This window comes from Manis javanica, chromosome 14 (genome assembly GCF_040802235.1).
Source record: "Manis javanica isolate MJ-LG chromosome 14, MJ_LKY, whole genome shotgun sequence".
Classification (NCBI taxonomy): Eukaryota; Metazoa; Chordata; class Mammalia; order Pholidota; family Manidae; genus Manis; species Manis javanica.
This window is the reverse complement of record NC_133169.1, coordinates 12,838,796-12,851,554: the sequence shown is the minus strand read 5'-3', so window position 1 is coordinate 12,851,554 and position 12,759 is coordinate 12,838,796.

Sequence of the window (12,759 nt, the reverse complement as noted above, 5' to 3'; positions counted from 1 at the left end):
CTAAAATTGGATCTGTTTCACATCTGTTTATAGGAACCCACAGGGTTACTATTTGTAAAGGGGCCCTACTTGTCTGACCTGTGCTGTTGCCAAGCTTTTTTTTTTGCAAGATTGTTCCAGGGTATCTAAAAGAAGACTTACAGCCCCATCACCGAGGGTGACGTTTGCTCACATGTCTGGCTCCCCACCACCACCACCACCACATTGTTGTGATAACACCAGGCAGACCAAGACAATGTCTGGAAATGGACTTGTGCCAACTACTTCTTATAAACTGACCAGTCAATTCATAATTGAGTCCAAAATCCTTCAAGTCAGGATGTTAGAGTGGAAGGGGATCTTCAAGGCTGCACAGGATAACACCCTGCTCTCCAGCTGAGGGACCTGAGCACTACCCAGTTTGCAGGAGGATGAGCTGGGACCTGCAGGGGGAATAATCAGGTCTCTTCCCGGTTTATCACACTCCCAAACCAGCTGTCCGGCATCGTCAGGCACAGCCTGCTCTGGAAACGTCACATCTAAGCAGTCGAAGTGTAATGTGGCGTGGGAGAAGAAAACGGGGGCTCCTCAGTGATAGGAGCAGCATTCTGGTCCTCATGTCTATGGGGATCCCCTCGAAGCTGGGGAGTACGTCCAGAATTTCTTTCATCCATAAGCCAGGTAGGGAATTCAAAGTCTTTGACGGACCCCATGAGAAAACTACAGAGGTAAAATCCCAGGAGAGTCCAGGGACTCGTGCAGTAAAGTACAGGGAGAAGACCCTTTCTGGAAAATTCTAAAGCACTCTTCAAATATTTCAGTGTAACGTGATGTTGAATTGGGAGTTTTAACTGAGGTATCAAGACATAAATATCGGACATCAAACTATCCAAAAGGTTACTCAGTAACGACTTCACATTTCTGTGACTCTCTGAAGAAGGCTGCGCTCTGACTACTGCCCAGCCTCAGTCTCTTCAGAGAAGCTTCCAGGGAGCAGCTAGAGGGTGTGTTTCATGTCCCCTTATCATCTCAGGTGGAATGTGGACGCTAGCCTCTTCCTCTTAGCCAACAACCCTTGAAATGTAGGGAAGTCTGTGAAGGCGAGGCGGCCGCACTTGCTCTCCTGTGTTTGACGAGGCGAAGCCCCAGAGAGCCTCCAGGGACCAACTGCAGGCCGTGTGCGGAGGGGGGGCCATCAGCAGGCAGGCGGCCAGAGGACCGTCTGCTTTCCAGGGGCTGCTGAGGGGAGACCAGACCACTGGAACGGGGAGTGTTCGCAGGGGGGGAGGGGCTGCAGGTCAGAGACCACCAGGGGGCCGGGAAGTCCAGCGAGGAAGCCAGGAGAAGGCGTCAGCCTTCAATGTTTCCCAGGCTTGGAGCGCTCAGAGCCAGCTGTCCGCGGTTGCCTTCCCCGGAGCAGGGCCTACCACGGGGATTCCGGTGAGGTGGTTTGCGGAGGGAGGACGCTCAGGGTCTGGGGGGGCCGGGGAATCACGTAGGACCAGGAAAGAGCAAAACAAGGCTGTGGTGTCTGTGAGAAGCTGGCTTCTGACCCGCCCCACTGGGAGCACTAGCCTGCCCGGTGGACCGGGAGCCGAGCTTCCCCTCCTGTCATTGGTCATGGCTGCTGCCTGTCACGTGGGAGGGAAAGGCGGAGAGGTGGGGGGCGGGGAGAGGCAGGCCATCACCAAGGGAGGCGGCTTCCATCTGACCAAGGACGCATCCAACCAGAGAGGGTGGGGGGTCAGCTGTGGGCCATTAGCAGCCAATACAGCCTCTTGAGGTGGGGCTCTGGGAGGAACATCAGCGATATTCACTTTGCTGACTACATGCTTGTCAGCTAAGAACTTTTCCATTCTCCTTATATTCTCTCCCTCCTAGCTCTTTCCAACACCCCCCACCCATGGGTCAGAAACAGCTAGTAAGTGAGAGAGGGGTGCTGAAGACAGAGAGGAGCTGACCTTCTCTACACACGTGTAGGTACGCATGCACACACATGCACACACAAAAATAACTTCCTTTCCAAAAGGCAAAAGACCCACAGGTAACAGGTAACATTGGGGGAGAAGTCATAACTTGAGTGAATTGAAAATTTTGCCTATTGCCTAGGATGGAACATTTAGAAATGTTTCATGACAATATGACAGACACTTAGGAAGGGGGGTGCCTATCGCAAGCTTATAGCTCAGTAAGTTTTCACAGAATGCACCTGGGTAACAGTCCCCAAGAACAAGAAACATCATCTACCCAGAGGCCCCCTGCAAGTCGCTTCCTTCTTACCTCTATCACAAGGGTGATCTTTCAACAGCATAAATTAGTTTTGCTATCTTCAGGCAACCTAGGATTTTGACCTCTCAAGAGCCTGACGTTTTCACTCAAACTCATCTCAAACATCCAACTTCCATTCCTATTACCATGGGCTAAGGAAGATAGTTTTCGTAATTAAAATAGACAAGAGCCAGATTTTTATCTCCTTGCTTGCGGTGGGGAAAATAAAATGATTTTTTTTCAGGCTGCTTCTTACCTCACCTCCACCTGCCTTCCCAGACCCCAAAGGCATACATGCAAACATCTCTTTCCCTAAGCTTCATCCAAGAGACCAGCCTCGGATAGAGGGTGTCCATTCAGGATGCAGGATTATTCATAAGAAGTGGGGCATAGAAGGCATTGCTGCATGACGTGGATCTTTGAGATCACTGGTCTCTGGGTGGACTTCTGGAAAGCAAACCAAGCCTTTTTGCTTTTTTCCCACATTTTTGTCCAGTCAGTTGTTTTCCCGAGAGAATGTACGGTGTTAGGAAGTCAGGTCACTGTGGAAAGCCTTTGGGGAAATTTTCACTAAGCATGTCATTTTCTAATTAGGGCTCTTTGCTGTGGTCCCTCTGCCTGACTGTCTGCATTGAGTGAAGGTTGTAATTATGAACAGAGTAGCAGCATTTCCATTGAAAACTCATCGTGTGGTTTTCCTGACTCATCCTGACAAACACGAGGCCCCTCAAAATGAAGGGATTTTTTTTCCCTGAGAAAAGTCCTAAGGTGACGACCTTAGTTGACACTGCTGATGATAAAATGCACTTTTCATTCAATTTTTAAAAATATTAAATATTAAAAATTATTAAAATATGAAATATTAAAAAGCAGCAGAAAAGGTGGAGTCAAAAGGTACTGGTCTGTATGCTGTGAATATGCTCGTGTAGTTTACTTGAGACTTTTATTGTTAAAGAGACTTTTATTTTTAAAATTGTGCCAATACAGGATAGCCATATGGCCCTGCAAAAAGTACTCAAACTTTTTCTTCAAAGGAGACTAATTTTCATGCAAATATAATATCACTGCTGAACAAGCTAAGAAGAAGAAAGAAGAATGAGATAAGTAAGAAGATACTTGGAAACTTTGATTTCATGATCTGGGGAAGTGGCTGAGCATTATTAATGGGGGAGGAAGTGGTTACCCTACTCAGCTCAAGTCGAAGTGAAGAATCCCAGAGCTTCTATGGTTCTGTCGTTGAGGGGTACTCCCACTCAATGGGGCCCATCTGAAAGGGTAAGTTTCACTTAAAGCCACTGCTGGCTGCCTCCATTCATTAAAGATTCCACCACTCAACAGCGGGAAGAAAAGAGACGCACCCCCTACACTTAGGCCTTTGGGACAGCCACAGAAATTACAGACTCCTGGAAGGTCGGATTAAGGAGAGCACTGGACAGGGACAAACCCGAGCACCCTCCAGAGGGAAAGGGGGAGCAGGGAGAGCCTTCAGGGCCAGCACCAGGACAGCAGATGGAAACCTGGATGAGCCGGGCAAATCACCTTGGGTCTTCCTAAAAATACTTGCTCCACGGTCTGACCACAGGCCTACTGAATCAGAACCTGCAGGATGGGGCCAGGCCTCTATGATTCTGATGGGAACCCACACTTGGAAATCAGTGATTCTGGTGAAAAGCCTTCATTTCAGAGTTGGGATAGTAAGAGTCAGGAAAATGAACTCCTTGCTGAGGATCTCCAAGTAGTTAGGGACAAGAGTATCTGCATGGAAGGCGCCCTGTTCTTCCCACACTGTGGCCCCGGCACCAGACGGGCTTCAGGATGCATGTCTTGTGTTGGCTCCTGACCTTGGAAAGACGGCCACTCTGCTGTGCGACCACAAGTTCCACCCTCTGAACCTCATAGTTCTCATCTGTAAAATAAGGGTAATAACTACTAAATGGGGGTTTTAAAAACTGATAAGGAAGGGCTTTGAAAACTATAAAAAGCAGGATAAATAGGATTTCTCTTATGATTTACATGGATACTATTTTGTTAACACAAATGATATAGGAATCCAAGGAAGAAAAGAGCAATTAAAAAAAGAATTATCCATTAGTGAAGAAGAACCTTTAAAATATTCACCCCTCTCAAGATGTGACAGAAGCAGGAAAAGTGAAATAAGCCTTAGATGGGCCTGAGACCAGAAGAATTTTTCCTTTAGCCATTTATCAGTGTCTTTTGCCCTCTCTCTCCCCTACCCTCAACCTGCTTTGGTTTGTTCTTGTATAGTTTAACAACTTGATGATATTTAAAGCTGCTATGATTACACATCTACCCAAGTTTCCCCCACTTCATGTTGTGAGCCCCTCTGCAAGGAAGACCACACATTTGGTTCTTCAGAAAACCACCAGCCCCTAACATAGTATCCATAGGGGTGGATGATTGGTAGAGGATCATAGAAATGTGGGACTAGAAGAAACCTCAGAGGTCCATTCATTCAACCATTTAACAGTATGTATTGAGAGCCCACGGTATGCCAGTCCCTTTTCTAGGCTTTAGGTTATAGCAGTGAACAAGAGATGTCCTTGCCCTCTTGATGTTCAATTTCTATGAAGTAAGAGTAAGTCTATAAATAAGCTGGCTCAGGCTGTTATAACAAAATGCCACAGACTGGGTGGCTTATACAACAGGTATTAATTTCTCACAGTTCTGGAAGCTGGAAGTCTAAGATCAAAGTCTTGCTTAGTTTTGCTTCCTGGACTGCAGAGCCTGCTTCCTGCTTTGCAGAGCCTACTTCCTGGTTTGCAGAGCCTGCTTCCTGCTTTGCAGAGCCTGCTTTCTGGTTTGCAGAGCCTGCTTCCTGGTTTGCAGAGCCTGCCTCCTGGCCTGCAGAACCTGCTTCCTGGTTTGCTACATCTTCACGTAGCTTTATTAAATCATGATTCTAGTTGGGAAGCTCCTAGTTGGGAGCATGTAGAGAGAGAGAGAGAAAGGATGCACACTTTGACCTCTCTTCTTATAAGGGCACTTATCTTACCATCTGAACCTATTTACTTCCAAATACCACCATGTTGGGGGGTTAGAGCTTCCACATATGAATGGAGGAGGGGGGATACAAATATGCCACCCCAAACATAAGTAAAGAAGCAAGTAAATACATAAATGAAGCATCAAGAAATGCTAAGTGCTATGAAGTCAAGTGCAGTGGTTTCAAGGGCCAGAGAGTAGGGGAAGGGAAGGTGTGCTCAGGGATGTCTCTCTGTGTGGTCAGGGGAACATCTGAGTGGAATCTGAGGAGTGATTCCAGTGTGGGGTGAGGAAGGACCCCACTGTGATTTAGGGGCCCAGGGCCCAGATAGAGGGAGCAGAAATGCCATATTCTAGGACTAATTTTAGGGTAAAGACACAGAGGTAGGGCAAGCAGGGAATGACAAAGACGAAGGAGCATGAGTTGATTCTGTGGACCAAGGATGCAGCCGGAGGGTTTCCAAGCAGGAGGTGGCCCATGACTGACTCATTTTTAACAGGATTACTCTAACAGTTGTGCATAAAATGCATCATAGAGGACCTAGCATGGGAGCAGAAAATCAAAAGAGAGACTCCGGGGGTAAGGGGTGATGGTGGTTTGGAAACAGGCAGAGGCCACGGAGGTGACGGCCTTGGAAGCCAGATGTGGTCAGGTTGCAATCTGAAGGGAGCACTCAGATGATCTTCAGGGATTTGTAGGAAGCACGGTGATGTTCATCTGAGCCCCTGGAACCGCAGGACTCCGGGGAAGATCTGGGGGCTGCGAAGGAAGAGCTCAGGCAGGGTCAGCATCTCCACGCCCTCCTGGTCGTCTCCACCCCTGCTTAGCTTTACCTGCTTCATACACTGGGGCCCCTTGAGGCAGATCTGTCTCCCAGAGCAGGTCGTGTTCAACACCCCTGTCCTCCGTACCATAACATCATTTGTAGTAAGAATCAGGACTGACTGGAAAAGAAATACAGTGCGAACATGCATTCAAATACACACACACGCGCGCGCACACACACACACACACACACACACACACACACACACACACACCATTAAGCCAGAAAATAAAATTAAAATATGAAAGAAAATAAATGTCACAGCACAAAAAGGGAGTAAAGAACAGCTGTTTATTCAATGGCTTTATACTTACCTAACTTCACATTTAGAAATGTGATTCTTGGGTGACAGTGTCATAATAATTAATATCTTCTATAAATGACTCTCCAGTAACTAATAAGTAAATTGTAATAAAACTGAAGCATCTGGCAAATGGACAGTTTAAACAACTACTGCATTGTACCGCTGATGTAATCTCTTTTCTCAGTTGAATTCTTTGGTTTTCGCTCAGTTTTAACTGACAAACCAACCAAGAAAACAGGTCACACCCGTGGTACCAGAACAATTAACCCTTTTTTTAAAAAAGAACAAATTTGAATTTTAGATACTATTCCATCCATTTCAGTAAATGAGTTCATGTATGAACTAAATTTGAATTTACATAAATACACAGACACACACATACACAGAGTGTCCCTTACAGTTTATACTCTTCCACTGTTGCAAATGTTTAAACAAATAAAAACTCCACAGAAGGACAGAATCAAAGCAATTCCTGTCCTCCTTTTCCTTCCCTGTGCTCAGTGCACTGTCATTGTTTATTCTGAAATTACTGTTTAAATGTAAGAAAACGCAGGGCCGTGGGACTGGACGGAGAGCTTTCCAAACAGACACGGGCAGCTGAGTCCACGTGGGAGGGGTGACTGGGCAACCGTGAGCTCTTGGAATAAACTCCCCCTGTCGATTGCAATGCTTGTTAAAGGATAATTAATGAGCTATGCTATTTTTAAGTTTGCATATTAGGAAAACTCACAGCAACCACATCAATGGTTTAGAATTCAGACCAACAAACTTTGTTTTCTTTTTTTTGGTGGGTGGGTATTTCATCACGGCCTGGCAAAAAGAAACAGGCACTTCGTTGGTTCTGAGTTTTACATTTTCTATGGACAATGCACCCACTTGTTGCCTCAATTGAAGGTGGGGGGCTCCCACTGCTCGCTCAGGCGTGAGAACTGGCCCCCAGTTCCAAGTAAGGCTGTGCATGCCTGTCTCTGGGTAGGGGCAGCCAGAAACCCTCCTTCGGGGCCAACCCTCTCATGTGAGGACCCTGACTCATGTGGGCTGTGTGACTCCACAGGAACAGGCCACCACGGTGGAAGGAACCGACAGCAAGGGCCCAGGCCTCTCTCGTCAGGAGAGGCTCTGGGTGACGGGATTTGGACGGCAGCATGTCCTGCTCCAGTGTCGCCTGGGGCCAGGCAGTCACAGAGAGGGGGTAGCTGAGCACGTGGGGGCCTGTGGAGAAGTGGACAGCAGGTTTCCATCTAAAGGCAGACCCACTGCTCACCTTCAGCAGGAGTGGCCATTCAGAAATTCTGAAATGCAGACAGGCAACGCCAAATGTGCTCTCCCTAGAAAAGCCAGAGAATCTCCCTCTCCCTTGACATGAAATCTCTCTTTTTCTATTTTGGCAACTAATTCAAATCATTTGAAGGAAAGCAAAAAGGAAGGAAAGGAGGAGCTTGAGAGAGAGGGAGGGAGGGAGGAAGGGAGGGAGGATGGAAGGAAGGGATGCTTCCTGCGTGCTGGGCCCGGCCGGGCACTGCTGCCTTACAGCATCTGGGCTGATGATCAGGCAAACAGGGTTAGGCCTCAGCACCCACATTAAAGAGTCCCAGGTCCGCCCTTCCTCCCACAGGCAGTCTAATTTTTCTTTAGTTGTAGTGAAGTGTCCTTGGGTAATGGAGAGAGTTGGAGCCTCTAGCCACCACTGCTAGTATTTGAGCTGCTTCAGGCCAATGCTGGGGGACAAGACAGACCCCTCCTTTCTGAGCCAGAAAGAGCTGACACTGAGCCCACTGCCAGCCCTGCCAGCTATGGGCAGCAGTCTGCTTTGGTGCTCTGCAGAAGGAGTTAACACTGCGGCATAGCAAGGGAGCTGAGAGGCCAAGTTCATGGGCTCCTCCGGACTGCCAAGGGCCATTTCCCCCTGCAGCCTGTCAGGAGCAGACAGGCTGCACGAGGCTCATGCGACATTCTCATCATAGGTCTTTTTGAAATGACCCTGTTCCACAAGGAAAACCTTCAAAGGACTTTGTTAATAGACCTGGTGATAAAGACATGTTAAGTCTTGGAGCCCAGACACTGTCAAGGGTTTTACATACTATCAATTCTGCCTTATCTCCTGGGTGCTGTGCAGTTGAACATAAGCTGCAGCTAAGTGTTAAATTTATTAGACATATGTCAGCGTCTGTCTATCACAAATGGGAGGGCTTCCCTGCCAACGGGGCGGATTAGTTTAGGGAAAGATTGAAAGTTGCCTTGAATGTTGTCTGAGGATATCAGAAAGTACTGGTTACACAGGTTTCCATTTCTCTGCTTTTACCCAGTCATAAGTAAAGTGCAGAAGCATAGATATCAATCATTTGAAATGTGCTTTGAAAATTAATTCACAAATACACATACAAAGAAAAAGATTAGCTGAATAAACATCACAACATTTACAACAGTCACCTTCAAGTGGCAGAATAAAGGGTAGTTTGTTTTTCTTTTCATATAAATCTATTTTCTAAATATTCTGTGATGATTACTTCAGTCAAAAGAAAAAAAATAATCCATAAAAACTCTGGAAAAATGAGTAAACATGATGTATTAGTTGGCTAAGTTTGCTGTACCAAAGTGCTATAAGCTGGATGGCTTGAAACAGCAGAAATGTAGTATCTCACCTTTCTGGAGGCCAAAATCAAGGCGTCAGCAAAGGCGTCAGCAAACCAGTTCTGGGCCTCCCTCCTGGCTTCCAGTGGCTGTTGGTGGCCCTTCATGTTTCTTGGTGTACGGGCACATCACTCCAGCCTGTCTCTGTCCCACAAGGCATTCTCCTCGTGTGCATCCTGTGTCTTCACACGGCCTTTTTATGAGGACACTAGCCTTCGGGTTTAGGGCCCACTCTCATCTACCCTAATCCTAACAAATTTCACCTACACTGACCTTCTGGGATATTCTGAGGTTCCAGGTGGACATGAACTTGGGGGGACACGATTCAGCCCAGTACGCACGGCAGTGGATGAATCTCCCCTGCCTCTCTCTCAGTCTCCGGGCTGCGGACTAGGAGGTTGAGCCGGAGCAAGAGCTGTGGACCCGCAGTACATTCCACCAGGACAGCTGGGGCCTGTCGGGCTCCTAGGTCTCCGGCCCTGGCAGAGCTGCCGCTGAAAAGCCTGAGAACCGCACGTGTGCTGACAATGTCAGTGGAGGGCTGCATCTCACTCTGATACACAGTATACTTCTGTAAAACGTGCATAGAGGCTATTAGGGTTAGTAAATTACAAGCTCATTTTCAAGTGTTAGTATCTTTACATATTTTCTCCATCAGTGGGTCCTGAAAGTAGTGGAGGAGTCTGTGAGTCTACAAAATATTTGATGATAAAAATTTCCTGTACTCATAAAGGTTGGCAATTTCCATCCTACATTTTTTCTACAGTAGACTGTCTGTGGAATGAGAGGATTTTACCTTGATGCATTTTGAATTATGTAACAGATACTGTGCACAGTCACTTATAGCTCATTTTTTCTCACCATCTTCAAAACAACCCCAGGAGGCCAGCATCCCATTTTTCAGATGAGGAAATGGAGGCGTAGAAAGACTAAATAATCAAGAGGCCCCCAAATCACAAAGCTAGGAAATGGTAGAGGTGGGACTCGAACTTGGAGGTAAATATTCCTAAGACTTCCACTGTTGATGGTGTTTCTCTTTCAGGAGCTCTGCTGAAGTGTGTCGTTAGCACTCTCATTAGCACTGAATAAACCATCAGACACCTGGTGCCACCAGAGATCCTGGGGGCACACTGCCAAGACTGCCCACAGACTCACCCCTGGGGAATGCAGGGGTGTGGCCTCTGTAAGGAACCCTCTACCAGCTTCAGTGAACTCATTTCTTTTTAAAGTTCAGACATGGCTGAGAACACAGTCCACTGTATCTCTCTGGGCTCAGAGAAATCTATGGAAGACACTCTTTCTGAACTAAGTAACCAGAAAAGATTGACTTCCTCTGAAGAACTCATATTTCCTCTTCTTAGAGACAAAAGGAATGGAGTTTGCCTGGGTTTCCATTTTCTGTATTCAAATCTGTCTGCTCAGTGACAGTAATGGTCAACTGGTCACCTTAATATCTGAATTCCTGTGATACGATCCCTGCCCCTACCCCTGAACATGGCCTGCATTTCCTGTTTATATTTTTTCTGTCTCAGTTTCTGCTTTAATTTATAACTTACTCCTCTGTTAGGCATTTTTCTGGAAATCCACATATTCGAGGTAGATCTTTTTTTTTTTTTACATTAGTATGGCACTTGCACGGCACAGGGAAAGGGTTGTGGAGTTACCAACCTTTTCCATGTGCCCCTGCAAGCTCCTTTTACCAGGATCCGTCCAACAGGCCATGTCCTATGTCAACCTGGTGGCTGCCTGGAGGCTCACGCAGCAGAATCCGGTCCTCAAACTCTTTGCCTTATTCTAGGAGACTCTTGAAGATTCCTCTGACTTAGGTCCTGTCTGAGATCCCTGTGTTCAAGTGAGTTAATTAAATAGGCAAAAAATTTAATTGCCAAATGAATTCAGGAGTTATCCCCTTCAGGTAATGTATATTTCAACCTAAGAAGGAAGGACTAGTTTCAAAAAAAAGGCTTGCGATTTCTCTAAAGATACACCTAATTATATAAGAAAAAGTAGTCAGGCTGCCAATTTAGTCAACTTCACAATATGAAATTGAGACGGGTTGAGCCCACTAAACTCTGTCTGCACTTTCTGGAACCTAAACTAGACCCCCAAGCAGTTGTTAATGTATATAGTTGTGGTCCTTGATTTAGTAGAAATGACAATATTCTAAAATACAGAGCCAGATAAAGCTGTAGAAGACCTTAAGGGCCTGACTCCAATACCAGTTCAAGTCCAATATTGACCATCTCCCATGTGTGCTAACTGCTCACACATTGTTTTAGTTAATCCTGCAGCCACTGTGTGACCTCTCCTACTGAAGCTCTTTTGGCAAGGCCAAACCTATCTGGAACGGAAAAGAAGAAAACTGGCTCTGCTCTGATCCAGGCATGCGGCCTTCTGCCTGGGACCAGAGGGAAGAGTTCGTCCTGCCTAAGCAAGCAGCCACACGTCCACCATGTGCCCAGATCCCTCAGGATGAAACAGGAAGCCCCCTGTTAGCCTGACCTTCCCCATGTGTAAACACCTGGCCTGGCACAGCTAGTACTGCCTGGCATTGAAGGAGGCGCCTCCGAAGACAACCTTCTGTGAGCTGAGGTCAAGAAGAGTGACAAGACCTGGCAGAAACCCCCTGGGCAGCTGAAGATGCACCCTGCACCTGACTATGAAGGGACTGCAGTGCCTGGGAGCACAAGATAGGGACTGTAGCATCAGAATAAGGGAACAGCCAGTCCATCTGTGTCTAACAGGAATCTGAGCCAACCGAGGACAGTCTTGATGGTGGGTCCTACTGTCATGAACATTATTTTCACCAGTAGGCTCCATCAGCATTTACTCTTCCTAAGAAGGAAAACTGTCATCCCTGCCCCATCCCCACCCTCAATAAGGACATACAAGGCAGATACAAAGTTCCTGGTATTAGACACTGGCATTTACAACTGGAGTCATCAAGGCCCCTATCACACTGTACTGGACACAAGTCAAAAGCTGTACACCATCAATTTCTACGGACATGGAAAAACTATGCAAAATGACATCTTCTAAGTCTCTAGCTCAAAATTCACTGTTTTCCAAGACAATATTTACAACACACTTCGAATGTACAATGCTTCATTCATTAGTAGTCATAATTTAAGTGAAAATATTAGGAGATAGAAGCAAACACCCATTGAAATAGAGTTTGCAAGATGTGAGAATAAGGAAATAAAATTCATGTATATTGTTTATCTAACTCGGGAAATAAAAAGAATCATTAAATTTTTCCTAAGAAAATATATTTGTCCTTGAACCCTAAAATTAAAAGAAACTCTTAAAATAATTTAACCAAAGTTTGTAAGTCTGGAGTCTGGGAACTCTTGAAATCATATGCTGTAACTCCAGGGGGCAAATAAGTTCCCAGCCTGGGGCAAATTACCTTTGAAGCCGAAATCAGTCAAAGGGAGAAATAAAGTAGGAGACACCCATTTATTGCTCACAAGCAGTCATCCATTTCTGCTTACCTGTGTCTCTTGCAACCCAGCTATAAAAAGGGACCCCACAAAACCTCTCTGGTCCAGATATACTCTCGCTCCCCTGACCCTTGTAATCACCTATTGATATGGAGATGGACTACTTCTCTCCACCCCTTGGAAGCACCTACTGATATGGAGATGCACTAAGGCCAGGGGAGAGATTCCGGAAATATTGCAATTTTACCCACATATGCATGTGTATATACATATATGCTTTGTTATGGAAAGAGAAGCTATTTTT